We start from the raw sequence: 26,834 nt of genomic DNA, 5'->3' as shown, positions 1-26,834 counted from the left end.
GGAGCTGTGGGGACTCAGCTGCGCTGTTTTTGGGTGCCTGTCTTGCGCAGGAGGCCGGAGCCGGGCAAGGGGTGAATCCAACAGGGAATTGGGAGGAGGAGGGCAAGGAAGTCTGTAGAGGCGTGGACCAGGGAGATGAAACTTTCCAGTAGCTTTGTGCAGCGGTAAGGAGTACACACGGGAGAGATGAGAAGTGTTTTTTTATTGTAGCAGAATGGGGAAGAAAGGGAGGAAAAACGGAGAGACACCAAGAACGAATGAAATCTACGCGCACCCTTAGGTCTCCAAAATGGAAGCAGGCCTGCACTAAGTTTAAAGAAAAGAGCCCCGAAGGCGCGCTTCAGCTCCTGTGGCTTGCGGTGATCGTATTGCTGTTAGTACTCTGCGCTGTGGCCACAGCAGCCTTGGCTCGAATCCGAGTCAAGACCACATCCATTCTAGGGTGTAGTGCTTTTCTTTCCCTTTTGCCTCCAATCTCAGCCTAGGCTGCGCCGCTGACCTGCGGCTAGAGAGGTCACAACGTTCCCGTGGCTTAGGAACTCCCGGTAGTGTTGAGAATAGAAGGAACCCCTACCCTGCACGCCTAGGGGTCCGGTTATCTTGAAAGACTTTTGCCTCCTCTCTGAGCAAGTACAACACCCAAAAGGTGAGGTGCTCCCTCTCAGTCAGCCTTATTGGAATCTTTTACTGTTGACATGATGTGGCTGTACCCGCTTTTCTGACTCTGATATTTCAAGAATCCGTGGGGCCTTTTCAGGCCAAATCAGAAATGAACAAGAGAAGATGAGAGTTTGCACTCCAACTGGGTATTTTAAGTAAAACCTAACGAATACAATAAAATCTAAAGTTAATGACATTCTCCAACCCCAATTTTTAATTTTGTTTTTATTTATTTATTTTTTGCTACCAATAAATGACTGAATAATAATCCACAGAGACCAAAGTGCACCAATCTTAAGTGCATGGCCCAGTACATTTTGACAAAAGAAACCATCTCCTAGATCAAGTTACAGGACATTTTCCACAGACCAAAAAGTCGTGAGAGCCCCTTTTCAGTCAATCTTCACCCCATCCCCACTTAGGCAATCACTATTTGATTTCTATCTCTGTGGTATGCTTTTGCTTCTTGTAGAAATCACGTAAAGGACTACACTGATTTTGCCTGTGTTTTTCTTTTTTTAAATACAACAATTGTTATGAGATGCCTCCATTTTATGGCATGTATCTCAGCTCTTTGCTGTTATTAATGAGTGTTATTCCAACATGTGAGTATACTACAGTTGATGGACAACTGCGATATTTCTAGTTTGGGCTATTGTGAATAAGGTGTTTACAAATATTCTACTATGGGTCTTTTTATGGTACTGTGCCTTCAATTCTGTTGAGCATGAACTGAGCAATGGAATGGCTGGGTCATGAAGTAGGTGTATTTTTAACTGTATTAGAAACTATCAGACAGTATTTTAGAATGATGGCACTATTGTATCCTCTTTTATTTTATTTTGCTTTATTTTATTTTATTTTATTTTATTTTTGAGACAGTCTCACTTTGTCACCCAGGCTGGAGTGCAATTGTACGATCTCTGCTCACTACAACCTCTGCCTCCCGGGTTCAAGCAATTCTCCTACTTCAACCTCAACCTCCCAAGTAACTGGGATTACAGGTGCCCATCACCACGCCCAGCTAATTTTTGTATTTTTTAGTAGAGATGGGGTTGCACCACATTGGCCAGGCTGATCTCAAACTCCTGACCTCAAGTGATCCACCTAGCTCGGCCTCCCAAAGTGCTGGGATTACAGGCATGAGTCACCACTCCCACCCATACTATTGTATTCTCTTGCCAGCAACAAGAGTTACAGTTGCTCTGCGTTTTTATAAGCTAGTGGTTTCCCCTGTCTCTTAAATGTTACCCATTCGGATGGGTGTATAATGGTATATCATGGCATTTTAAATTTGTGTTTCCTGAATGGGTAATGATGCCAAGAATTCTTTCTTATGCCATTTGGCCATTAAGAAATTCTCGTTGGTAAACAAACACTGTTCAAGTGTTTTGCCCATTTTACATTGGCTTGACTCTTTTCTTCCTCCCCACATTTATACACAAACTTTTCTATTTGAATAGAAAAGTTGAGAAGATAGTACACAGAATGGAGTAAAGAGGATGGAATGGGTTTTTGGAAACCAATTCACACTTTAAAGTTGTTTTAACATCCTCCATCCCTAAAGATCAATGTATGTTTTCCAAAGACATACCCTTATTGTTATGCAGAGAAAGTGTGAGATAAAAGAGCATATACTAAACTCTTCAGAAAGTGTTTCTGGAAGTGGACAGGGAAATGGGAGTGGGATAAACAGAGAAAAGAAGGAAAGACAGTAAGGGCCTTGCTGAGAGCAGCCACCATAATGTGCCCTGAGCTAAGGTACGTGATTACCTTCTCCCTGTGCACCTGAGATCTAAGAAAATATATTAACTAATCAGGGACATGGAATTTCAAAAACACTACAGGAAAACAGAAAATTCACCCGGACAGACCAGTCTAGTTAAGAAAGGCAGGAAGAGATTTTATAAACAAAGCAAAAATGCAGAAATCATACAATGAGGTGGTGGGAATGAGACTAACTATGCTGTCATCTCCAGTATAATACTAATTACTGCAAATTACAATGCATTTAAGTCTCTCAGATGGGATAGAAAAGGAAATGCCAGCTCTAATGGTTTAATGGGCAGAAAAGGGTTAAATATTCAAAGAAGTGCACATTATTTTATATATATATAATTTTTTTTTTTTTTTTTTTTGAGACGCAGTCCAGCTCTGTCACCAGGCTGGAGTGCAGTGGCACAATTTCAGCTCACTGCAACCTCCAACTCCTAGATTCAAGCGATTCTTCTGCCTCAGCCTCCCAAGTTGCTGGGACTACAGTCATGCGCCACCATGCCCAGCTAATTTTTGTATTTTTAGTAGAGACAGGGTTTCACTATATTGGCCAGGCTGGTCTCGAACTCTTGACCTCGTGATCCACCACCTCAGCCTCCCAAAGTGCTGAGATTACAGATGTGAACGACTGCGCCAGGTCCAAAGCAGTGCACATTATCTTTAGCAAGCTAACTCAGAAACAGGAAACCAAACACTGAAGTTTTTATCGTTTCTTAAAGGCCAAGTGTGAACTATTGTGACAGCTTAGTCTGAGAGTTCCAGATACACAGCATGTTTTTTGCCCATTCGCTGGGTCTTTCCTCTCACGTCCTAAGTGCTGAAAAGACACATGTGGCAGGGAAAGAGAATTTCTTGAGCTTGCCACAGTGGTGGAGGCATATAGGTCATGATTGGCCACCACCAGAGTACAGGCACAATACCTGGTCACTTCTCTCACATGAAACAAAAGGCATCTACCACTGATGTTGGAGCAAGGAACCCTTCCAACCCTTGGCCCCAGGTAGAGCCAGCTGCTGAGGTAGAGTTAGACACAAAAGCTGTCTATAATGGACAAGGGAAGGAGACTCGCTCTTGCCCAAGACTTCCCATCATTGAAAGGAAGTGTTCCACTACCCCAAGGGGATGTCACAGGAACACTAGGATTCAGGGACCCATGGCCTGAGGTTTGGTACACATTCAATGCAATCAGTAATCTGAGTTGGTTTCAATCAATCATTTGAGTTGGTTGCAGAGCCTTTCCTTTAATGAGGAAAAACTGTGATGTGGGTACAAAGTTCCAACATCCAGAAAGATTGGCCTTGTCCTTAAGGATATTATATTGATTGGATTTCTCTCAACCTCCTTTAGTTGTGTTTAGCATTATTAAAATTAAGTGACATTCACTTGGATGAAGTGGTAATGAAAACAAGCTGTGAGAATTTCTAGTGATTTTTGATCCCAAGCCTTGTATCACTGTTGGGCCTTCATGTGTGTACTTGAAAACAAAACATGTACAATTGTTGCACTGGTTTGAAGATTTTAATGGTGAAAGCAACCTAATCAGTAATCAGTACCATATCGAGAAACCAATCTCGGAAATATGTGATTATGCTCTTTTAAAATAGCTGAAAAGAAGGCCGGGTGTGGTGGCTTATTCCTATAATTTCAGCACTTTGGGAGGCCGAGCCGGGCAGATCACTGAAGGCCAGGAGTTCAAGGCCAGAAGCCTGGCCAACATGGTGAAACCCTGTCTTTACTAAAAATACAAAAATCAGCTGGGCATGGTGGTGCATACCTGTAATTCCAGTTACTCAGGAGGCTGAGGCAGGAGAATCCCTTGTACCCGGGACTCGAAGGCAGAGGTTGCAGTGAGCTGAGATCCTGCCACTGTACCCCAACCTGGGTGACACAGGGAGATTCTGTCTCAAAATAAATAAATAAAATAGCCGAAAAAAAATGACTGTGTGTTTATTCTCACTTTGTTCTTGTTTTGTTGTATAGTATTTAAATGAAAGGAGATTATTTATCCTCATACTGAATTTCCAAAACTGATATTTGCATTTAGTATTTTGTTAAATGATGGAGAGAAAATTTAATTGTCTTACTTTGAAAAGTTTGGCATGGGTTCTGTCACATTTTTGATGCTTTCGATCACAGTTCTGTCATTAGAATGCTGACAATTAGTTACATGCAAGGAGTATCCTAACCACTTTAATACAATGGTTTGAAGTGCTGCAGGCAGTAACTACCGGACAGCAGATCATAGTGTTTTTATTGGTGACACGTTAGAGAGAAATAGAACTTTCTGCAGTACAAATGTCCTATTAACTAATCCTTATGCTATTAGCTTACAGGGCTTTGACTCCTGGGTCTGAAAAAGGCCCCTTCTCCTGCTAAATCTTGAATATTGACACCAATTAATGCCTTGTCTTCAGACCCTGGGGAGGATGACAAACAAAATGAACTACTTTCATGAGACACAGAACCAGAAGTTGAAACCATTCAATCCCTTTAGGTCCAACAATCCCACATGTCCCATTTTCCACCTCATGCCCCCTCTTCCTCTAGACAGAAGAGGTGGGCACGTGAGAATCGTAAGGCTGGAGTTTGAGGGATAAGTTTAGTTCAGAGACTGTCTTTTCTTTCCCTTTCTTTCTTTTCTTTTCTTTTTTCTTTGTTTCTTTCCTTTCTTTTTTTGTGTGTGTGTGTGTTTTGGTAGACACAATGTTTCGCCATATTGCCCAGGCTAGACTCAAACTCCTAAGTTCAAGTGATCCACGCACTCTGGCCTCTCAAATTCAGAGATTTTCTATAAATTAGACTTTACGCTCAGGAGCACACTGATGCAAGGCCAGCATCTGGGCCCGTGTATTGCAATATCAGGGTTTTCTAGAGCATTTATCTACTCCTTAATACAAAAGTATAAAAGGTTATGAAAGGTTTTTGGAACTCTTACCTCATGGTCAAACTGACTTTTTTTTTATACCTCCTTATAATCTGTTTACCAAAGGTATATTTTACTTTTCTTATACACCTTGCACATAAACTGTTTCTTTAATAGTACTCAGGAGGCCTTATTACTTTTAAATTATACAACCTTTTTTTGCATAAAATGTTTTATAACTTTTTTCTTTCACGACTTCCGCAGACAATTTTTCAACATGTCTCAATTTTCTGACTTATTACAAACACTTTTTTCTTTAAACAACCAGTTAATTTATTTCAGGACAAGAATTTACCATATAACATTTTTTTTTGTATAAATTCTGCCTCCCCCTTTTTTTTCCTTTATTAAAGCGAACTTTCTTTATGTCTTTGGACTAGACTGTCTAAGGCCACAAGATTAGAAGTTACCATAATACATGTTACACTGTTAACTTTTAGCAAACTTCACTTTTGTTGAAAACTTTGTAAGTTTGGGATTTCAATTATCCTTTGCTATTAATAAGACCTTGTTTAGTCTAAATTAACTTAGAATTGGTATAGATGGCCTCTTTTTCTCTCTGCTGGTCTTTCCTTGCCTCTGCCAGCTGCTTATGCTGCTGTTCTCTTAACTACTGTGGGCGGGGAAAGGGGGTCTAAAACCAGCTGTAACTGTCTACCTACAGAAACTGGTCTCGGTGCCTTGGCTTAGAGGTTACCTTGTGCCATACCTTTGAAACAAGGGACCGGTCCAGGCTTCCTTCTGATGGCCAACCCACATCTAATGCCGGCCAGTCGATTTCACATGAAGTTCTAAGTTTTCCTGGAGTCACAGTGACTCCATAGTCTCCATTGAATCCTTTCTTGAAATTTTTTGACATAGTTCCTAGTGGGGTGGGCTTATTTGTGCCTGACCCATGTTTCTTCAAGACAAAACACCACGCTCACACCACACGCCACACACCACAAAACAAAAAACAGGTAAAAAGGGCACACACACACTTCTGCAGTTTACACCAAACCAAAATCAAAACCAAAATCAAAGTATCCAGAAATCCAAGCCAGGTCAAAACCAAAACCAAAGTATCACACAATCTAAGTCAAGTCAAAAACAGAAACCGAAGTGCCGGTACAGGCACACCGTGGGCGATCAGGCCACGCTTCCACTCAAATGAAGTGGGCAAGTTCCCAAGACCAGTCCTGTCAAGCAATTTAAACCAAGTCAAAACCAAATCCAAAGTGCTGATAAAGGCATGCCGTGGGTGATCAGGCCACACTTCCACTCAAATGGAGTGGGCAAGTTCCCAAGGCCGGTCCTGTCAAGCAATTCAAACCAAGTCAAAACCAAAACCAAAGTGCCAATAAAGGCACACCGTGGGTGATTAGGCCACACTTCCACTCAAATGGAGTGGGCAAGTTCCAAAGACTAGTCTTACCAAGTTTCAGATGTCTGGACTCCAAGTGCCAGTTCCTTCCCTGTGTTCAGCCACTATGTTAATCCTCCGCGGCGGCCTGCTATCCATTGCTCTGGCGAGGCTTTCCACCAGGGCAATTGCCTACGCTGGAGCGCTCTTTGGATCACGTCACTCAGGCTGGCCGGAGTCTCCTGCAGAGACGCTGCACAGTGCAGGCTTAAGCCGCCTAAGGGGCTGCCTGGGCCCTCTGTCAGTCACCTAAGGGGCTGCCTCTGTCAGTCACCTCGCTTCCAGGTAAGGGAACCAAGAAATGTAGCAGGACGAGTCGCAAACAAAACTTCTCAGACACCGAGTTGCAGAAGGAAGGGCTTTATTCAGCTGGGAGCATTGGCAAACTACTGCCTTAAAATCCGAGCTCCGGTCAAACTGATTATAATTAAACGTGTGTATACGGTTTTATTAAAATTAGCTTTAACATTTTAATACACCACACAAAGGTAAAATTTGGTTTTCTCTTTTGATCAAAATGTTTGTGTAGTATTAATAATAGATAAAATATTTTTGTTTACTTTCAAAGTAAACTGCAGGGCAAAAGAAGGGAGAGACAGATACACATGGCCTCGTGTTGTCTTTGTTAGCTCTTACTGTTTAGAAAACTCAGCCTCTTTTCTAGCAAAGGGTGAACATTTTTGTTTTATCATTTTGGCTAAATGATTGACTATTCTAAGGTGACCTGTGATCCTATTTTGTGATGTCAAGTGTCTCAAAACTTTGATATCTGGCAAACTTTCTAAGAGTAAAGTTTCTAAATTCAGCCCTTTGGGCCTCAAATTAACTTTTTGGATACTAGGTTCTTGAGGTCCAAGAGAGCTATATTAGGCTTCTTAGGCTTATTTGTTATATAGAATTATGCACGAAGCATTGTCAAATCTGAGGTGGTGTTTCACTTCCTTTGGGTTCTGTTGACACAGATGTGTTGTTAATGTGTGTTCCAGGATTGCATGAGATTCCTGGAGTTCTGCTATGCTGTCAGTAATAATTATGATTATTATGTTACATTGTTGTGTGCCACAGAAACAACCGAATTCCCTTGTCAACTGTATCTATAACTATGGTTGTCTTAAGGCTTTTGTCATCCACAATTGTTGTTTTGCTTTGATTCTTCTCAAAAAGTGACTTACGATCAGTTACAGTCCAGGCCTTGCTTCTTTGGGGAAGTCCATGAAAAGGACTCTTGGATGCAGGACTCTTCTGATGACTTTGGAGCTCGTGCCATTGAAGTAAAGAGAAATTTTCCAGGTCATTAATAGAAAGACTGATGTGTTCATGGAGATTGCTAGCCCAGCGTGACGCAGAGCAGGAGTTGATTGCATGGATTGAACTAATAGAGGACTGAAATAAGTTTTTATGGCCTTTGTTTGTTTCAAATATTGTTGATTCTTCAGAGTCTGGAGAACTTGCTTCCTTTTGAGCTATTTATAGCCTGCAACAATTGAGTAGAATAGTCTTCTAAATAGAATTTGAGGCTTATTTTTCTCTCTCTGCCAAATTTCTCCCGAATTTGTCAACTGAATATTCTTAACTCATGACAATGTGTTTGTTTGCATAAGTTCAATAAGATTCTGTTTTCTTTTATAATGGGACACAAGTGGAGGAATTGGTAATTTTCCCAGGGCTTTGCCTGAAATGGCATTGTGAAATATTCCAGCAAAGCCTATTTAGGAGAGCCTATATGAATAAGGATTCTTGCTGCACTTTGTGTGGGTAATCAGGCCAAGTATATGGGACTGAAGCTTCTTTTGCAGGTAGGTTGGTCCTGCTGTGTTTTCTCTTTAGTGGAAGTGGGGGACTGGAGAGAGGAAGATGGTGTTTCAGGACAAACTACAGTATTAGATGAATGTTTGATTCCTGGGTGGCCATGCAGTCACCCATGGTGTGAAGCTGCTCAGGATGCCCCTTCTCCACATGACGCAGCCAGAAAGATGGATGACCAGATTCCCCATGATTGAGGAACTGACAAATAGAAAATGGGGACTGAAATCGACCCAAGAGTCCCATAGACAGTGTTTTTGGATAGACATAGAAATGGACCCTTCTGGTCTTAAAGCTTGAAACTTACATTTGTTTTATCTGAGTTCCTTCCTCAGCAAAGGCCTCTCAGGCCTCTCAAAAAGCATCATAGACCTGAAACTCAGCAGATCACAGCCTCCAGACAATGAGATGCCAGTCCCCTCACTCATCATGAGTGCTTCCTCACCCTTCCATAGTTCCTCTTTTCCCACCCACAATTACATTTCTTCCTTGCTACATAAACCCCTCACTTTAGTTGATCAGGGAGATTGATTTGAGACTGATCTCCCATCTCCTCAGCTGCAGCACCCAATTAAAGCCTTCTTCCTCAGCAATACTCAATGTCTCAGTGATTGGCTTTCTGAGAGCTGAGCAGCAGGGCCTAGACCGACCTCCTGGGCTTTCAGTAACAATACATGTACACTTTTAAAGACTGTAATTAATGGGTCATGATATATTGACAAATTGTAATGGTATCAACTTGGCCAATACTGAGAAAATACACTGTGCTTCAATGTCAGGGCCCTGCCTCCTGACCTCGACAGTATATGGCTGATGTTGAGTCATAGTAAGAGAGTATGGCCTGGTTTGAGTGCTTTATAGAAATGTAAACATGGCTGATTGCTTTTATTTTAAATCCAACAAATCTCCATTTCTGGTGAGAAAATTTTGTTAAAACCAACCACCAAACAAACATAGAAGAATATGAATAAAAAAGTAAAGGATTTCCTGCTTCGCAATCTCACTCGATTGCTGTCTTCTGTTATATACTACAGGGAGGAAGGGGGCAAGGTGCCCAGGAAGTCCCATGTCCTGTTTTGACAATCATCTGGCCTCCTTGGGCAAACGGAAAAGAGGGAAAGCATCAAGAAAATAACAGAAATTTTGCAGATATTTCATCTTCGGGCTGGGCGCGGTGGCTCACGCCTGTTATCAGAGCACTTCGGGAGGCCAAGGTGGGCAAATCACTTGAATTCAAGAGTTCAAGACCAGCCTGGCCAACATGGCGAAACCTCATCTCTACTAAATATGCAAAAATTAGCTGGACATGGTGGCCCACACTTGTAATCCCAGCCACTGGGGATTACAATCACTTGAACCCGACAGATGGAGGTTGCAGCGAGGGGAGATCGCCCACTGCCACTGCACTGCACTCCAGCCTGAACAACAGAAGGAGACTCTGTCTCAATGAAAAGAAAGAAAAAAAGAAAGAAAGAAAGAAAGAAAGAAAGAAGGAAGGAAGGAAGGAAGGAAGGAAGGAAGGAAAGAAAAGAAAGAAAGAAAGAAAAGAAAGAAAGGAAGGAAGGAAGGAAGGAAGGAAGGAAGGAAGGAAGGAAAGAAGGAAGGAAGGAAAGAAAGAAAGAGAAATTTCGTCTCGGCACAGGAAACTGCCACCGAGGCTTTGAGGAAAGAAAGAAAAGAAAGAAAGAGAGAGAGAAAGAAAGAAAGAAAGAAAGAAAGAAAGAAAGAAAGAAAGAGAGAGAGAGAAAGAAAGAAAGAGGGAGGGAGGGAAAGGAAGGAAGGAAGGAAGGAAGGAAGGAAGGAAGGAAGGAAGGAAGGAAGGAAGGAAGGAATTAATTTCACCTCAAAACAGGATCGAGGCTGTGCGGGTCCTGAAGCCTCTGTGACCAAGGCTTCAAGGGCTCTTCTCTGGCCCTAAATCCACAGTGGATTTTGCCTCATTTTCCGAGGTGCACATGAAATGATAGAAGTCGATCAAAGGAGAGGGCAGAGAGAAAGCAAGAGGGATGGCTCCTTCCTGCAGGTCCACCTTCCTCAAGTATTGCTTGTGAGATCAAAAGAAATGCCTTGCCATGGGTGGGTGGGAACTATTGCTACTTATTAGGAATCCACACACCTCCAGCAAACTTGCGTTATGAGGTTCCATGGTGTAATGGTGAGCACTCTGGACTCTGAATCCACCGATCCGAGTTCGAGTCTCGGTGGAACCTTTCTGTTTAATTGGGACGATAATGCCGTATTTTACTCCCTAAATGGAATGGGGATTCCGCTGACGTTCAGAAGCTCTGCGCTGCGGGCCTCCGTGTCCCTTCTGTTCCCGCTGTCTGAGCCTCGCGATGTCCCCCGCGCTGTTCTTCCCCTCTTCGTCTCCCTCTTGGGTGTTCCGGGTCCCAGAAACTGGGTTATCACAGTGGCCCGGACCACAGGGAAATTGCCGCCGAATCATCCAGTTGGGATCACCGAGTCTGCAGAGTCCCCTTCCTGGGCGAGCCTCCTGGCCTCGTGCTCTGGGAGGCCCGGACACCCCCGCCAGGGACCCAGCGACCCAACAAGTCCCCACCCCCTCTAAGGGCGACCTGGGCCTCGGGGTGAGAGGTCTCCTACAATAAAAAGGCTGCCGCCCCTCAATCCTAGACCCCGAGATTCCTTTCACTCGGGAAATCTCGTAATGGCACCCATTATCATTTTGGTAAGTAAATGGTGGCGTGAGAAATTTTGATGGGGTTAGCTCAGTCATTGGAGATTGTGTCTCAGTTTAGGGTCGATGGTTCGAGACCTAACTTGGGAGTAGCACTGTTTTATTCAGATGGCCCATCCTATTCCGAATGTTAATTTATTCTGTTCCTCATATTCAGATTTGTATGCCGAATTTCTAGCTCCTACGTCTCAATTGCCGGTTCTAAAAGTCGCTGTTTCACTAAGCTTTGGAACCCGACTCCGAGAAATCTATTCGTTCGTCCCAAGATCTCAGCCAGAAAGAGAAATCCGTGCGGCGGCCTCTTCTAGCTCGCGGGCTGGGAGGCCCCGTCCTGATCCTCGGTCGCCCAGGCCGACCTCCCTCAGGGCCACGGGGAAGAGGAACCTGAGCAGCTCTGAGGGTCGAGTCTCTGACGGTGGGGCTCCCCCTCCTCCTGCCAGGACCCTGCCCCAAGGAGAAGACGCCTTAGGACGCTACCAGAGTTAAAAAATGTTTTCTCCTGCTCTTCAGAGCACTTGGGATAAGGCTCCTGATGGGTCTTGGGAGCAAACTAACATGTCCCTCCAGGCGCTCAGGACCATCCCTCTGGTTTTCATATTTTCGGGCTGAGAGCGTTTAGGAAGGACTGAAAAACACTGCAGTATTTGAGGCGCTAAGCTTGGAGGATGAGGGTGTGGGAGAGGACGCCTTCTTGGCTCCTTGGAGTGGACTGGCAGGTAAGGAAACACAAACTCCGTTTCCCCTTGCAGGTTGGACTGCAGGGCCTGGGATGGAAAACTGGACAGTCAAAGAGTAACAGTATTTATGTAGATGTTGGCTGCATTCATTAAAAATTGTTATCCCTACAGATAAGTGTAGGAAGGGACCAGGGCACTGCTATTCACCACCAGCTTTGCAGCATATGTAACTTTGAAAACAGTGTATAGTGCATAAAAAAATTCATTGCTGTTTACAAATAATTGATCACAACCAGTTACGGATTTCTTTGTTCCTTCTCCACTTCCACTGCTTCACTTGACTAGCCTTATAGGAAAAAAAGTTATTTGTAAATATGATATTGTTTCAGTTGATCTTCAGCCCACCCATTCCCCACCCGCTGAAAGTAGCTGGAACAACAGGTGTGCACCACGTGCTGGGCTCATTTTTGTATTTTTAGTAGAGAGGGGCTTTTGCCATGTTGTCCAGGCAGCTCTCGAATGCCTGGACTCAAGTGATCCACCTGCCTGGGCCTCCCTACACCTCCCTGCTGGGATTACAGGCATGAGTCACCCCACTTGGCCGTCAATTGTATTTTGAATTTAAAGGTTTTGTAGTCATCACTCTTCAAAGATTCTGGGTTTTGTTGCATGTGCATGATGGGATTTAGGACATGCTACTCCAAAATATAACATCTTGGGGTATTGAATATTTTATGTTAAGGGAATTTGAATAAACAACAGAAGCAGGAAGTCACTATCACCCTTCCCCTGCCCTTCTTTCCTGAAGTCGATTGTAAGACCCTTATGTGAGAGGTGCCCTCTCTGTACCCAGAGGAAAGGTGCATCCTGGAGTGTGAAGACACAGGGACACAGAGAAGAGCCTGAACACAGAGGCCTGGCTACGTTTTCCCCAGTTTGTTACTGTTAGATCATACTTCTATTGTCTTATCATACTTCTCCATCACTATGCATTCTTCAATAAAACTACTCTTTAAAAACACACAAACAAACAAAAAACTGAGGTTTAGCTGTTTCCACGGGCCTTCATTTTCTTTGGAAGGCCTTCCTGTCACGTAAAACTTACATTAAATATATACATCTGCTCTTCTCTTGTTAGTCTGTCTTTTGCTGTAAGGGTCTCATCAGTGAACCTAGGCTGGCTGAGGAAAAGTCATATTTCCTCTCTTACTTGTACAAATGTCTTCGACTGTAAAACTATAAAAATTTTATTGGGGCAGATTTGAAGCAAGAAACTGCATCATTATTCACCTTTGGATGAGCTGAACAGATGAGCTAATAAACTCCCAGTTCCCCCCACATAGAAATACTTCTCTGGCTCATTCTCTGTAGCTCCTAGAGGGTCAAACCTGCTGGAGACTGAGGGGCCTTCCTGGGATCTCCCAGCCCAGGAGGTTACTGCTGGTGAGAGGATTGCTGCAGTGTCCCTGGGAGGGTGCACGGCCATTGGAAAGTATCACTGCTGTAACTTAAATACAACCGGTTTTCATCACATCTGCTCTTTGTGCATGCAGTCTTGCAGGCAAAATACAAGAGCTAACATGCACATGAGTAACATATGCACATCATCAACTGTGCCTGCAACACAAAGTGCCACATGTCATGCACAGTTGATGAGTGTGTGTATGTTTACTCATTTAGTCCTTACCTCAGGCCGAGGTCACACCATCACCTTCATCTTCCATATGAGAAAACTGAGATGCACAAAGACGTTAAGTGACCTGTCCAGGGTCACTCAGCCAGCAAAGAAGAATTTGAAAGCAGGAATTTGAAGTGAAGGCAGCCTGGCTCCAGAAGACATTCTCAGAACCACTGTGTTTCTACTGCTCCTAATGAAACCACCCTTGCAAAAATTATGACAGTGAGAAAAACTTGACATAGGAAAACTATGACTGTGAAAGAAATCTGACCTGAATGCATCTTGCTTCTAATCTCTGAGCTGCCCTTGTCCATTCCTGGGCATAGGCCAGGCTAACTATGAGAGGAGTTTGGTTTAGTCTAAGTCTGAAACAAAGATGATTGCCGCTTCCTGAGACACCTCCTTAGCAAAGCTAACAAATTAGGCACGAGATTGGAAATTATGGCTCAGGAGCCGTGCAGCCAGAAGCCACATGATTCCTAAGATCCCCAATTGTGCCTATATATAATATTATTCGTGTCAAACCTAATATTGGTGTTTAAGATATTTTTCAGACCCTGCCTTGTGATGGACTAGCTGGTGCCACTCAGACTGGTAAACTGGCTCATCTGGTCCTGTGGCCCCCATCCAGGGACTGACTCAGTGCAAGTAAACAAACTCTTATACCCTGTGATTTCTAACCAATCAGCTTTGCACATTCCTTAGCCCCCTGCCTGCCAAACTATCCTTAAAAAACAAAAAGCAGAAACAAAAACAAAAAACAAAAAAAACCAAAAACCCTAGTCTCTGAATTTTGAGGGAGGCAGATTTGAGTAATAATAAACCCCTGTTCTGGTCCATCAGCTGCCTCTGCATTTATTAAATTATTTCTCTATTATAGAAAACCTGCTGTTCTCAGCTCCATTGGCTTATCTGGGCAATGGGCAAAATAAACCTACCGGGCAGTTACACTAATAAGAGAGAAACACAAATTGTAAGCATGCTTGAAAGGAAATGTAAGTCTGTGTATTTCTTTTGAAGAAACACAAAAGGAGGAGGAATGATAAGACAGGTAATACACTGTCCTCTGTCCTAAATATTTTCGTGATTCTCCTGCCTCCTTCATTTCCTTCTTATCCCAACAACTTCTCCCCAGAAACCTTCAACTTAAACACGGTCCTGCCAGAACTGGGTTTGTCCTTCCCTTTACATTTTCCTCTCACCTGCCCACACCCCTTCCAAATCTAATCTGTTCTTTCACTTCCAGGTCATTGAGGATTTTCCATTTAAAAATATAAAAAATTCATAAAGAGGAAGATAACTGGTCATCCATATTCACACCTCCTGGAATTAGCTACTGTTAACATATCTACATATTTTTCTTCCGAATCATTTTTAAGCTATTGTCTTTTTTAAAAAAAATTTATACATGCTAAGTATAGACCGTATTAACAGTAGAGAAAATGTAAACATATGTAAAATTTTTCATCACCTTAAGTTCAAAAGTAACTTCTCATAACATTCGGGCAACACTGGAGTCATGGTGTTGTTATATCTACAGAGAGAAGAATGTATATTTTAGCTAGACTGTTCCCCCCAGGCCCCACAAAAGAAAAAAGAAGAAAAAATAATAAAGAAGGATATATATACCTGAAAAAATTATAAAATAATAAAAAATATATAAAATATATATTTAATAATATATAAAAATTATACATTATATACAATTCTATATTTAAAATATAAAAATATATAAAAACATATATATGTATGCTTTTATAAAATTGAGCTTAGACTCTATTTTTACTTTACAAATATTCCATTTAATAGTGCATGAACTTAACTGCAGACAAAGAGACAGAAACAGAAATGAAGGAATTCCTGAACTCCCTAGCACAGTTAGAAAGACATTTTTCTAAACGACTCCTCTAAGGGTAAACATACATTGAATTAAGTAGAAGACATTAAGATTTGGAGTGGTTTTCTTATTCCTTTTTACAACCAAGTTGATTAAGGTGTGAGTTGACTATGGTACAATGCATCCTTTTCAAGTTTGATGACGTGTCTAGTACTCTAAAAGGTCCTCTTGTGCCCTTTGCAAGTCAGTCCCACGCTCCCCCTACCCCAGCAATCAATGATGTATTTTCTGTCACTATACAGGTTAGTTTTACCTGTTCTAGAAATTCACCTTGATGGCGCCACACAGGATGCACTCTTTTCATCACTTGGCATGATGTTTTTGAGATAATCCATGCCATCTCATGTTTCTGTAATGTGTCCCATTTTATTGCTGGGTAGTTCGGGTAGATCGCCCCACATTCTGCCGACAAGTGAGACTGCGGTTCTGACCTGAGGGCCTCGGTGAACATGAGCAACGGCACCTGGGCGCGGGGAGAGCCGTTCCCCTACAGAAAGCAAGCGTGTTGCGTCTACAACCGAACGGGGACACTGCTTTCATCCCAAAGAACAGCACCAAAGGCCCTGCTTTCATCCCAAAGAACAGCACCCATCTGCCTAGAGTTTCTACCTGGCTCTAGGAGGTGAGAACACACTCCCCGCTAGCACAGAAACCCTACAAACTTCTGTGGGGGCTGCGGTTAGAAGCACAGGCTGTGTGAAAGGTGACCCTGGGGGCTACGAAAAAACACGAAGGTTTTCGCAGAGGGTGAGAACCCAAGACACTGGAGACAATGAAGCGATCTTGAAAAAGCAGCCCCACGTAGAAAGGGAAAAGACTGGGGCCACTTAGCTTGTGTTAGGCAAGCTCACGACAGCGGCGGAGACGACAGTAACACAATACATTCTCTTCCTTATGCTTGCGACTGTAAGAACAACACTTACCATGACGACAAAGCAACAAACCCATAGAAAGTTATGTAGAATCCACTTTTTGCACTACAAGACTTCACCGGGAAACACTAATGCAGTGCTTCTTTGCTATTACGCAACCAAATTTCCCACATTTCGATTAATTACAGGGTCACCACAACCGGAGTGTAGTGGGAAAAAAAAAAAAACACAGTAGCCACGAAAAACCACCTTCACACAGTCATCTCCACTCTCAGATGATTATAAGTTCACAAGCCTCCGCCCTGCTACTGTTCCACATGCCTCACCCTTTTAGCACACACGGTCAGTTGCCCAGCGCACCCCGGAGCCCTCCTAGCCTTGACGCACAGCTGGGACTTTCATGTGCGAACAGCAGTCCTGGACTCGCTCCCTCAGCACGGGAACTCCTTCGTAGCGAAGCAGCCAGTGACGAAGCAGCAGCCCCTGCGCTGCCTCATCTACATAGAATTCGCCCTATCCGTGATGTCACCGACAGCGCCTTTCCCGTCTGGCTCTGCTTTTATGTCCCGTCTTCTGCCACTCAGCTGAACAGCAGGCTAGCAGAGCCTGCGAGGACAGTGAGGTTTGCTTCTCCTTTCTTTCCCTCCTTTCCCCGCCCCGGTCTTAACAAAGAAGCAGCTGTTTCTGTTGTAGTTTTTTGTTTTTAGCCGGAGTCTTGCTGTGTTGCCCAGGCTGGAGTGCAGTCGCATGATCTCTGATTTCTGCAACTTCGGCCTCCAGGGTTGAAGCGATTCTCCTGCTTCAGGCTTCTGCATAGCTGGGATTACAGGAGCACACCGCCAATGCCTGCTAATTTTTCTATTTTTAGTAGAGACGGGGTTTCACCATGTTGGCCAGGCTGATCTCGAACTCCTGACCTCAGGTGATCCGCCGGCCTTGGCCTCCCAAAGTGCTGGGATTACAGGCTGAGCCATCACGCCCGCCCAGAAGCCGGTTCTTAGCCTGTGTTGCCGAGGACCTCTTTGGCAGACAGCTGGAGCCTGTCCACCCTTCTTCAAAGAATGGCTTGTAATGCGCAGACTAAAACATGTAGGATTACACAAGAAACTGGTTCTCTTCCCATCGTTATCCTTGTGATGTAGCATTCTACTTGCAATCGGAAGCCGTTCAATATCAGAGAGAAACCATATCTATGAAACTAGAGATGCTGCTCAGATGACTGCAAACCAGCCATCCTTACTTGTTTTACCGTTAGTAGTGCTATAAAGACGGTGGTCCAATTTCATGAATCTTGTAGGGTTTTTTTCAAATACAGCAATGTACAAATATGTTGCCCCAGCAGAGCACACTGGACACTCAGGCATTGGTGCTGGAGTTTGTCATCTCTTCCCTGGCCTTCTCTAGACGTTAGCACTTACCTCATGTTAGTACTTTATATTCTGCAAAGAGAGAAACAAGGTGGCCCAAATTTGGAGAAAAAAAAATTGGGGGGAAATTTTATTTGAGGTCCTTAACTGATTACTGTTAATTTGTAGAATACAATCCCAAACTCTGATAATACTCCACAGACTCCAAATCTATCAGGCGAGTTTCTCCTGTCCTTTGCTTTCATATAAATCAAATCATAAAGTGTGTAGTGGGTTTTGAGGGAATATAACTGCCCAATGGGTTCCCATTGCCTGCCGCCTAGACAGAACCAATTTATCAAGACAGGGTAATTGCAATAAAGAAAGTTATTTACCCAGAGCCGGCTGTGTGGGAGACCAGAGTTTTATTATTACTCAAATCAGTCTTCCTGAGCATTTTGGGACCAGAGTTTTTAAGGATAATTTGGTGGGTGGGGGACAGTGAGTTGGGAGTTCTGATTGGTCAGGTGAGAGATGAACTCATAGAGAGCTAAAGCATCCTCTTGAGCTGGGTCAGTTCCTGGGTGGGGGCCACAAGATCAGATGAGCTGGTTTACCCATCTGGGTGGTGCCAGCTGATGCATCAAGTTCAGGGCTACAAAATACCTCATGCACCGATCTTAGGTTTTACAATAGTGATGTGATCCCCAGGAACTATTTGGGGAGGTTTAGAATCTTGTAAGCAGGAGGCTGCATGATCCTAAACCATCATTTCTAATCTCGTGTCTAATTTGTTAGTCCTGCAAAGGAAGTCTAGTCCCCAGGCAGGAAGGGGGTTTCTTTTGGGAAAGGGCTGTTATCATCTTTGTTTCACAGCTAAACCATAAACTAAGTTCCTCTCAAAGTTATTTTGGCCTGTGCCCAGGAATGAACAAGGACAGCTTGGACATTGGAAAAAAGATGGAATCAGTTAGGTCAAATCTCTTTCGCTGTGGTAATTCTCCCAGTTATAATTTTTGCAAAGTCGGTCTCAGGAGCAGAGGCATAGGTTTGACTTCTTTCACTCAGTCGTACATCTATGAATTTTTCATGTTATTCATGTGGTTATTTGTTTCTGTATGTATTCCTCCTTTGTATGAATATAGGCCAACTTATTTATTCTACCGTTGCTGAACATGTTGACCTAAAAGAAAGAGACTGAAGCACAAACTCTAAAAAAATGTGAGTTTACTTGAGCCAAAGTGAAGGCAGCTGCCTGGAAGACTCACACCCCAAGAACCTTGGATCTGAGCTACCTTTGGCCTTTGTCACAAGCAGGTTTTTAAAGGTCAAAAAGGGGGACACACAATGCGCTGATGGAAAGGTGGCTGTCAGGAATTCTCATTGGTTTTCAGAAATAGTGTTGATGAGAGCTTGGCTATCCGTTGTTAAACGGTGTGGGATACAGTGTTTGGTGTGGCATTATTAGATTAATTTACAGCTACCTGGGGTGATAGCAAACAGTTTCAACAGTTGAATACATAGCTCAAAAGGAAGGAAGCAGAAAGTGGTTGCTGTCTTGATTTAATGTCTCTCTGATCATGTGAAGTGGTTCACATTCCTCAGATAAAAATTCTTTAAAAAATCTTTCTTCTTGAAAGCATTGATGATCGAAAGCTCAGCCAAGGTGTCCCTGTTTGCTAGGAAGGCTCATTCCCAGATAGTCTTTCCCACACTGACGGCAGGGGAGGAAAGGAGAAAGAGACCTCAGTTAAGTCTAAAGCTATCACTTGTTGAATCATCTCTAGTGTTCAGATACCATAAAATCAGTTTTCTCAGAAGTAAAACAGGAAATATATAACACTAATAATTTGAATAGTACACATATAATGCACACAACAATGAGAATCACAAAGAGAATCTGTATGTCAGAACAGTAAGGGAACCTATTCCATTAGGGAGCCAACTAAAAACATCAGGGAAAACATCACATACCAGTTCTTCTTTCATGATTTCTTGTAGCCAAATGACTTCTAATTTTTTCTAGATGAGGTTCTACATCATGAGAGTATTTATTTTTGTATACGCAACAAGAGGTTGTAAACACCACACATCCACCTCCCTGCTCAGCTAAATCTATCATCTAAAGTGGGCTGCAGAGGCTGCTGTTCCTGGGGCTCTCTCCTTGGTGTTCTGGGCTGCGTTGTACTAAGTGGAGAAGGTGATTGTGGGCAAGCGTTGTGCAGAGATCACAACCAGGTGGGCAGGGGCTGCTCTCTCCACACTATCAGTTGACAATGTACAATTCCTTTTATGAACTCTTGTATGTGCTGCTGTATTGTTTTTGTTTTGTTTTTATTTTTTTGAGACAGACTCTCTGTCTCCCAGGCTGGAGTGCAGTGGCACGATCTCGGCTTACTACAGCCTCTGCCTCCTGGGTTCAAGCGATTCTCCTGCCACAGTCTCTCAAGTTGCTAGGACTACAGGCACACGCCACTGTGCCCAGCTAATTTTTGTATTTTTAGTAGAGATGGGGTTTCACCATGTTGGCCAGGATGGTCTCAAACTCCTGACCTCTAAAGAAGGATTTCTAACCATGGGAAGCAACATCCCATCAAAGCAAAAGCATGTTCCCCCGAAAATGTTTGGAGTTACTTTCTTAATGGACAGGCAGATAATTAGCAAATTTTCCCCCAACAGGATCTCCATCTATTACTAAAACAGAGTGGTGGGCATGCCTAATGAAAAGCTTGAGGACACTCATCCAATTTTTGTTTGTTTGGTTGGTTGGTTGTATTTTTTTTTAGATGGAGTCGCACTCTGTCTCCTAGGCTGAAGTGCAGTGGTGTGATCTTGGCTCACTGCAACATCTGCCTCCTGGGTTCAAGTGATTCTCCTACCTCAGCCTCCTGAGTAGCTGGGAGTACATGTGAACACCACTATACCCAGATAATTTTTGTATTTTCAGTAGAGACGAGGTTTCACAATGTTGGCCAGGCTGATCTCGAACCCCTGACCACAGGTGATCCACCTGCCTTGGCCTCCTCACTCATCCAGTATTGGATTTCTTCAGAGCCATATATATATATAGGGGTGACCAAATATCCTAAAAGATATTGCACTTCATCATTCCATGCCTTCAGACATTTAAGGGTCATGGATGGTGATCTCCTCCAGAGACAAAGTAAATGCTGGTGCATAACAGGTAAGTGTAGTATAATTTGCGTACATCAGCTTTCGGCATTTAAACCATGGGTCACACATGTTAGAGCAAGAGGGCAGGTTGGATCCTGATAGCAGGAGGGAGTGTTTTTCTCTTAACTTTCCAATAGCATCATGGTATTTACCACTGTCATTTCAGAGTGAGGCAACAATTTTTTGTTTGGTTGGTTTTGTTTAGGATTTTTGTTTCTTTTCAGCCAGGGTCTCACTGTTGCCCACACTGGAGTGCTGTGGCAAGATCACAGGCCAGTACAGTCTTGACCTCTTGACCTTCAGGGCTCAATGAATCATCCTACCTCAGTTTCCCAAGTGCTGGAGTTACAGGGACACACCACCACCATGCCCAGCTTATTTATTTACTTTCTGAGACAGGGTCTCACTATTTTGCCCAGTCCGGAGTGCAGTGGTGTCATCAGAATTCACTGCAGGCTGGAACTCCTGGGCTCCAGTCATCCTATCACCTCATACTCCTGAGTAGCTGGGACTAAAGGTGGGCACCGCCATGCCCAGCTAATTTTTGTATATTTTGTAGAGACAGGGTTTCACCACTTTGCCCAGGCTAGTCTCAAACTCCTGGGCTCAAGTGATCCTCCTGCCTCGGCCTCCCAAAATGCTGGGATTACAGGCAGTTATTTTGACAGTACATTTGTGATGGGTTAAACTGAAACATGGGGCAGGAAGGTAAGGATGAGTCAGATAAATTTGATAAACAGATTTTGCTTGACGTGACCCTCGTTTGCATTGTCAGTGCAATCAGGAGGAATTTACAATTTAAAGGAGCCCTAACAGTGTACATATTCCAGTCAACAGAAAAAGAGACCAACTCTTTCAGTTGCAGTAAGCACTGGAATCGTGAATAACTGCTTATACAGGCCGGTATGTTGGGCGAAAGTGGACCGTAACAGATGTCAGCTACTCGCCATCTTGGTTAGGAAGATTGCAGGTCACCTTTAAGTGAAAACCTCCACTGACAGATGTCCACTCTGGTAGGTTGCCTTTTAGATATGAGAAACATGAATCTGTGTGTCAATGCCCTTATGTTTACTGCCACAGAGATTGGGAAATAATACCTGATGTGAGCCAGGTGCAGTGGCCCACACCTCTGGTCCCAGCTACTTGGGAGTTGGTAGGACTACGTTTGCCTGTAGTCCTAGCAACAGGCACTCCCAGCTACTTGGGAGACTGAGGCAGGAAGATGGCTTGATCCCAGGAGGTAAAGGCTACAGTGAGTTATAATCGCACCACTGCATTCTGGCCTGGGCAACACAGTGAGACCCCATCTCAAAAAAACAAAAATTAATATTAATAATACCTACGTGGGGCCCTCCAGTGGACTTGGAGGGAATATTTTATTTGATGTTATTTCCAGTATTTGATGTTGTCTCCAGTTTATAGGCATAATTTTTGATATTTTCATTTCCCAGCAGCTCATTATGAAAGGAATATTTTATTCATTTGGAGCTCTTGGTAAGAAGTTTTATGAGAACTTAGGAATAATGGAGAATGTTTCCTTTAAGAAGTGCAGGTTCATAAGCCCCTTCATCTAACCACTGCATGGGTCTTCCTGTTATAATTTCAACAGGAGGGAGTGGAAGTTTTCCAGAAACTGTGGGGGATCTTTGACCAGGGAAGGTTAGAAACTTCTGTTAGCTTTGTCAATTGAGTTTTTATTGTATCATTATTGAGTTGCACTAGTCCAGAGGATTAGGGGTGATAGGCAAAATGGAAATGTTGGGACATAGGCCAAACGTTACAAATGGATTCAACTACCTGCCTGATAAAGTGTGTTCCTTGGTTGTTGTGGAGATCAGATGGCACTCCCCATGAGGAATGATTTTTTTTGAATCACAATCTACCTGCTACTTGGGCTGTGGCTCATCAGTATGGAAATGCTTCACCCCAGTGAGAGTACATATAAATTAGCACCAGAAAGTGTGACCCTGAGATGGAGACAGCTGGATAAAGTCTAACTGCCATGTCTCAAAGGGTCCTAAAGGCAAAATGTCCCTGTGACTCATGAAGGGGTTTTCCGGGATTATGTTTGGGACAGAACAGATAGTACTACAAGAATAAACCTTTTGTGCAATTGTAGGAGATAGTTTTCAATAGCACCGCTTTCCCCATGCTATCATTTAGTCTGAATTCCAATGAGTCAGCTTATGAACTACTTTAAAAAGGGTAATTGAAGCCTAAGGGGTGGATCAGCGTATCATTGGGCCCATACCATACGCCTGTTTCTGAAGAAAAACTTGTTCCCTTTATCTTGCCAGAGATCTATCTCCTGCTTGGGAGATCCCACCTGTGCTTCTTCTAAAAACGTTTTCAATGGGTCATAAGTCAGCAAGGTCATTTGGAGAAGTTCTGTGTCTCTTGTCATCTTCAGAGCTGCATTCTTAGCTGCAGCATCAGCAAAATGGTTATTCTTGCTCTCCAGAGTATCTAATTTTTTTTTTTTTTTTGAGACGGAGTCTCGCTCTGTCGCCCAGGCTGGAGTGCAGTGGCGCAATCTTGGCTCACTGCAAGCTCCGCGTCCCGGGGTCACGCCATTCTCCTGCCTCAGCCTCTCTGAGTAGCAGAGTACCAAATTTTGAATGACAAGGAATTTTGATGATGGCCAAAGATTTGGGTTTTCAAATTGCTCCTAAGAGGTCAGAGACTTATTGGTCATTTTTGATGAGTTGACCTGGTGAAATAAGAAACCTAGGTTGCTTCTAAAGCATTCCAAAATCATCACCTTCTCCAAATGCACCTCCGTGGTCAGTGTAAATATTAGGCTGATGCGGGAGGATTGACTGAGCCCAGGAGTTCAAGACCAGCCTGGAAACCACTGTGAGACCTCCTCTCTATAAAAAGTCGAAGAATTAGCCAGGCATGGTGGCATGCACCTCTGGCCTCATCTACTCGGAGGCTGAGGTGGGAGGATTGCTAGAGCCCAGAAGTTTGAGGCTGTGGTGGGCCATAATGGAGCCACTGCACTCCAGCATGGGTGACAGAGTGAGACCGTGTTTCAATAAATAAATAAATAAATAAATAAATAAATAAATAAATAAATTGTTTTTAACCATTTAAAATATCAATGACAGATTTGTTTGGCCTTTTAAGTGCATTGCTGAATTCTCCTCCAATCTACATCTAAATCTAAACCAGAGCCTGCTTTAGAAAGAGAAGAGGAAAATGCATTTCAATTTAGAAAAGGGAAGTCTTTCACAATATTCTTAATTCACATTATGGTGAAGCAGTATACACAATGGTAGGCTACCCTCTTCCTGTGGGTTTTACCTTGAAAAGAACAGAAGTTTCAGGGAAGGGGCCAGAGCCCTGGGGACTTTCCTCAGGTGATGGTGATGGAAGAAGAGGCAAGGCAGGACCGGAGGGCTCAGGTAAGGGAGACTATGCAGGTGCAGGGGCAGGAGGAGGAGGAACAGTTGGAGGCGAAAGAGACAAAGCCTCCTCGATATTTCTCAATTCAGAAAAAGCATCAGATATCCCCAGTTTAAATCCTCAATGGAGGCAATTTTCTCAGTAGTTCTATTAGAAATTTCTAGGTATCATTGGAAGTAAGTCTCCCATTTAATTTGTCTGATTCTAAAACCAAATTTTTCAAATTGTGTGCCTTAATAAATTATTTTAGACATTTCAAAAGATGCCCATTTTCTCCATTCTACTTATGAGTTTTCCTGGTTAGGTGAGTCAGGTTTCTTGGATATTTACAAGAGGATCCTTCATAACTGTTATACAGAAACCCAGCTGGTGGTTCTAAACGCTGCTGTTTCTTCAAAGTATGCTCAGATTTTGAAGCTTGATTTCCCATAATTCAGGACCTTTGCAAAGATGACCAAAGTCTGGGATGTGTTTTGGGTCACAGTGTCCTGCTTATGTAGTCACTCCTACAGATATCACCAGAGTTGTGTATCACTGTCTTAGTGGCTCCCACTGTTTCTAACCACCAAGTGGCCACAGAGTGCATCTGCTCTGGGGGACCCATCACACATATACCTTCCCAGAAGAGCAGGAAAGGGGATTCATAAAGACGTTCTTCTGATGGGGAATGCTCTATGAGGCTGCCTTCACATGGTGAGTAGTGACCGTGACACCTCTGCAGCGTCCCTGGTCACTTGGAGCCCCTGAATGGGTCAGCGGGAGCAGATCACTTCTTTTCTTCAGGGCTGGAGAAAGCACCTCTGTGCATTTTCCAGGTAAGAACTAACAGAGGCCGGGCACATTGGCTTACACCTGTAATCTCAGCCCTTTGGGAGGCCGAGGTGGGCAGATCACCTGAGGTCAGGAGTTTGAGACCAACCTGAACAACATGGAGAAACCCTGTATCTAGTAAAAACACAAAATTAGTTGGATGTGGTGGCACGTTTGTAAAACCAGCTACTCGGGAGGCTGAGGCAGGAGAATCACTTGAACCTGGGAGGCAGAGGTTGTGATGAGCCGATATCCCACCATTGCACTCCATCCTGGGCAACAAGAGCAAAACTCCGTCTCAAAAGAAAAAAAAAAAAAAGAACAAGAATTAGTCACAAGCGAAAACCTAAGTTCAAACTTTCATAAAAACATGCTACAGAAAACAAAACCACCAGTGCCTACCCGCCAATATCTTGACCCAGACCTTTCTGATGAGGGACAGAGGCAGAAAAGGCAGAAGTTTTCCACACAGCCCTTTGCCTGACTGTGACCCAAACCTTCTGTCCTGAGGCAGAGGTGGAAAGAGCAGTTTTTTCCCCCTGAAACTCAAGTCTCTTAACCACAGGGTAAAGACAGAAAACCTCCATTGTAGAAAGGGACGGCTGGAAAGGACAACTCAAGCAAACTCCAGGCCTTCAACCAAAGAGTGGGAAGGTCCAGATTTCAGGAGGATTCACCACTTACTGCCCATCTGTTTCTCTGAGTCAGAATGTGAGGATTTCAAAGCTGGCCAGGCACCTAGTCCAGGAGGAATGTGGTCTGAGAGATGAAAATAGATGTCCCCTTGTAGACTAAGACAGACTCTTAGGTTAAGGAAACTAAAGTTACCTATCGGTCAAGGATTCAGGGCTGGACTGGCATAGCAACTTCCTAAATTTCTATGGCTACAAGAAAAACCACACTCTTGCTAAACTCCTCAACAACAGGAGCTAGCAGGCAAATTGTCAAAATCTTCCCAGCAATTCTCAACTGGATTTACAACCCAGATCACTAGACCTCTGATGGGACAGAGGAGTGCCCTTCCATTCTTTCCTGATAAGCAACTGCAGACCTCAAGCCAGTTTCAGCCATGTTACAGGGACTGCACACAAACCGACTTCATGTCCTGTAGTTCACCTTTTGACATAAAGAGCCGATTTCCCCCTAATTTTAATGCTAAAATCTCTTCCCAATGTGAAGATGGGGTGCACCTTACATATATGTTTACCCATTTCACATGAGCTCAACACCCCTCAGAAATGGTGCTTTCCCAAATGTACTGAATATGTATAACTCCATTGTGTGACACACACCCTGTGAGGCACAAAAACCAACCCCCCCCCCCGAAGACAAAGCACCCTTCAAAGACACACACCGGAGACTGTCTCTTCCTGGACTGCAAGCTGATCTCACCAATAAAATTCTTACTACTATGTAGCCACCCTGGAGGCCTTTGAGAGAACAGTCGGATGGTCAGAGATGAGTTGCTCTGCATCCTGCTCACTGGGCCAAAAACGTCGACCTAGAAGGAAGGGGCTTAAGCACAAACACGATTTAAAGAGTTTGTTTGAGCCAATGTGAGGACACTTGCCCAGAAGACTCAGACCCAAGCAATCTTGGATATGGGCTCCATTTGCCCTTTGTTACAAGTGGGTTTCCGAAGACCAAAAAGGGGGACGGGAAGTTGGCTGGTACAAAATTGCTTGTCAGGAACTCCCTGAAGTTTACAGA

At 43.5% G+C, this 26,834-nt stretch overlaps 1 long non-coding RNA gene, 1 other non-coding gene and 1 pseudogene across 2 annotated transcripts in view; all 3 read left to right on the top strand.

Moving 5' to 3' along the window:
- LOC134734237 (neuroblastoma breakpoint family member 11-like) overlaps positions 1–26,834 on the top strand; it is a 514,399-nt pseudogene that overhangs the window by 350,723 nt on the left and 136,842 nt on the right.
- TRNAQ-CUG (transfer RNA glutamine (anticodon CUG)) lies at positions 10,703–10,774 on the top strand. The gene has a single exon. It is a non-coding gene; the product is annotated as a tRNA-Gln (tRNA).
- LOC134734242 (uncharacterized) overlaps positions 11,888–26,834 on the top strand; it is a 61,017-nt gene continuing 46,070 nt past the window's right edge. Inside the window, exon 1 of the long non-coding RNA XR_010117549.1 lies at positions 11,888–11,978. This is a non-coding gene — a long non-coding RNA (uncharacterized lncRNA). The remainder of the gene's footprint in view (positions 11,979–26,834) is intronic.

This window comes from Symphalangus syndactylus, chromosome 12, assembly GCF_028878055.3.
Source record: "Symphalangus syndactylus isolate Jambi chromosome 12, NHGRI_mSymSyn1-v2.1_pri, whole genome shotgun sequence".
NCBI lineage: Eukaryota > Metazoa > Chordata > Mammalia > Primates > Hylobatidae > Symphalangus > Symphalangus syndactylus.
This window is presented reverse-complemented; position numbering and strand designations above follow the sequence as displayed.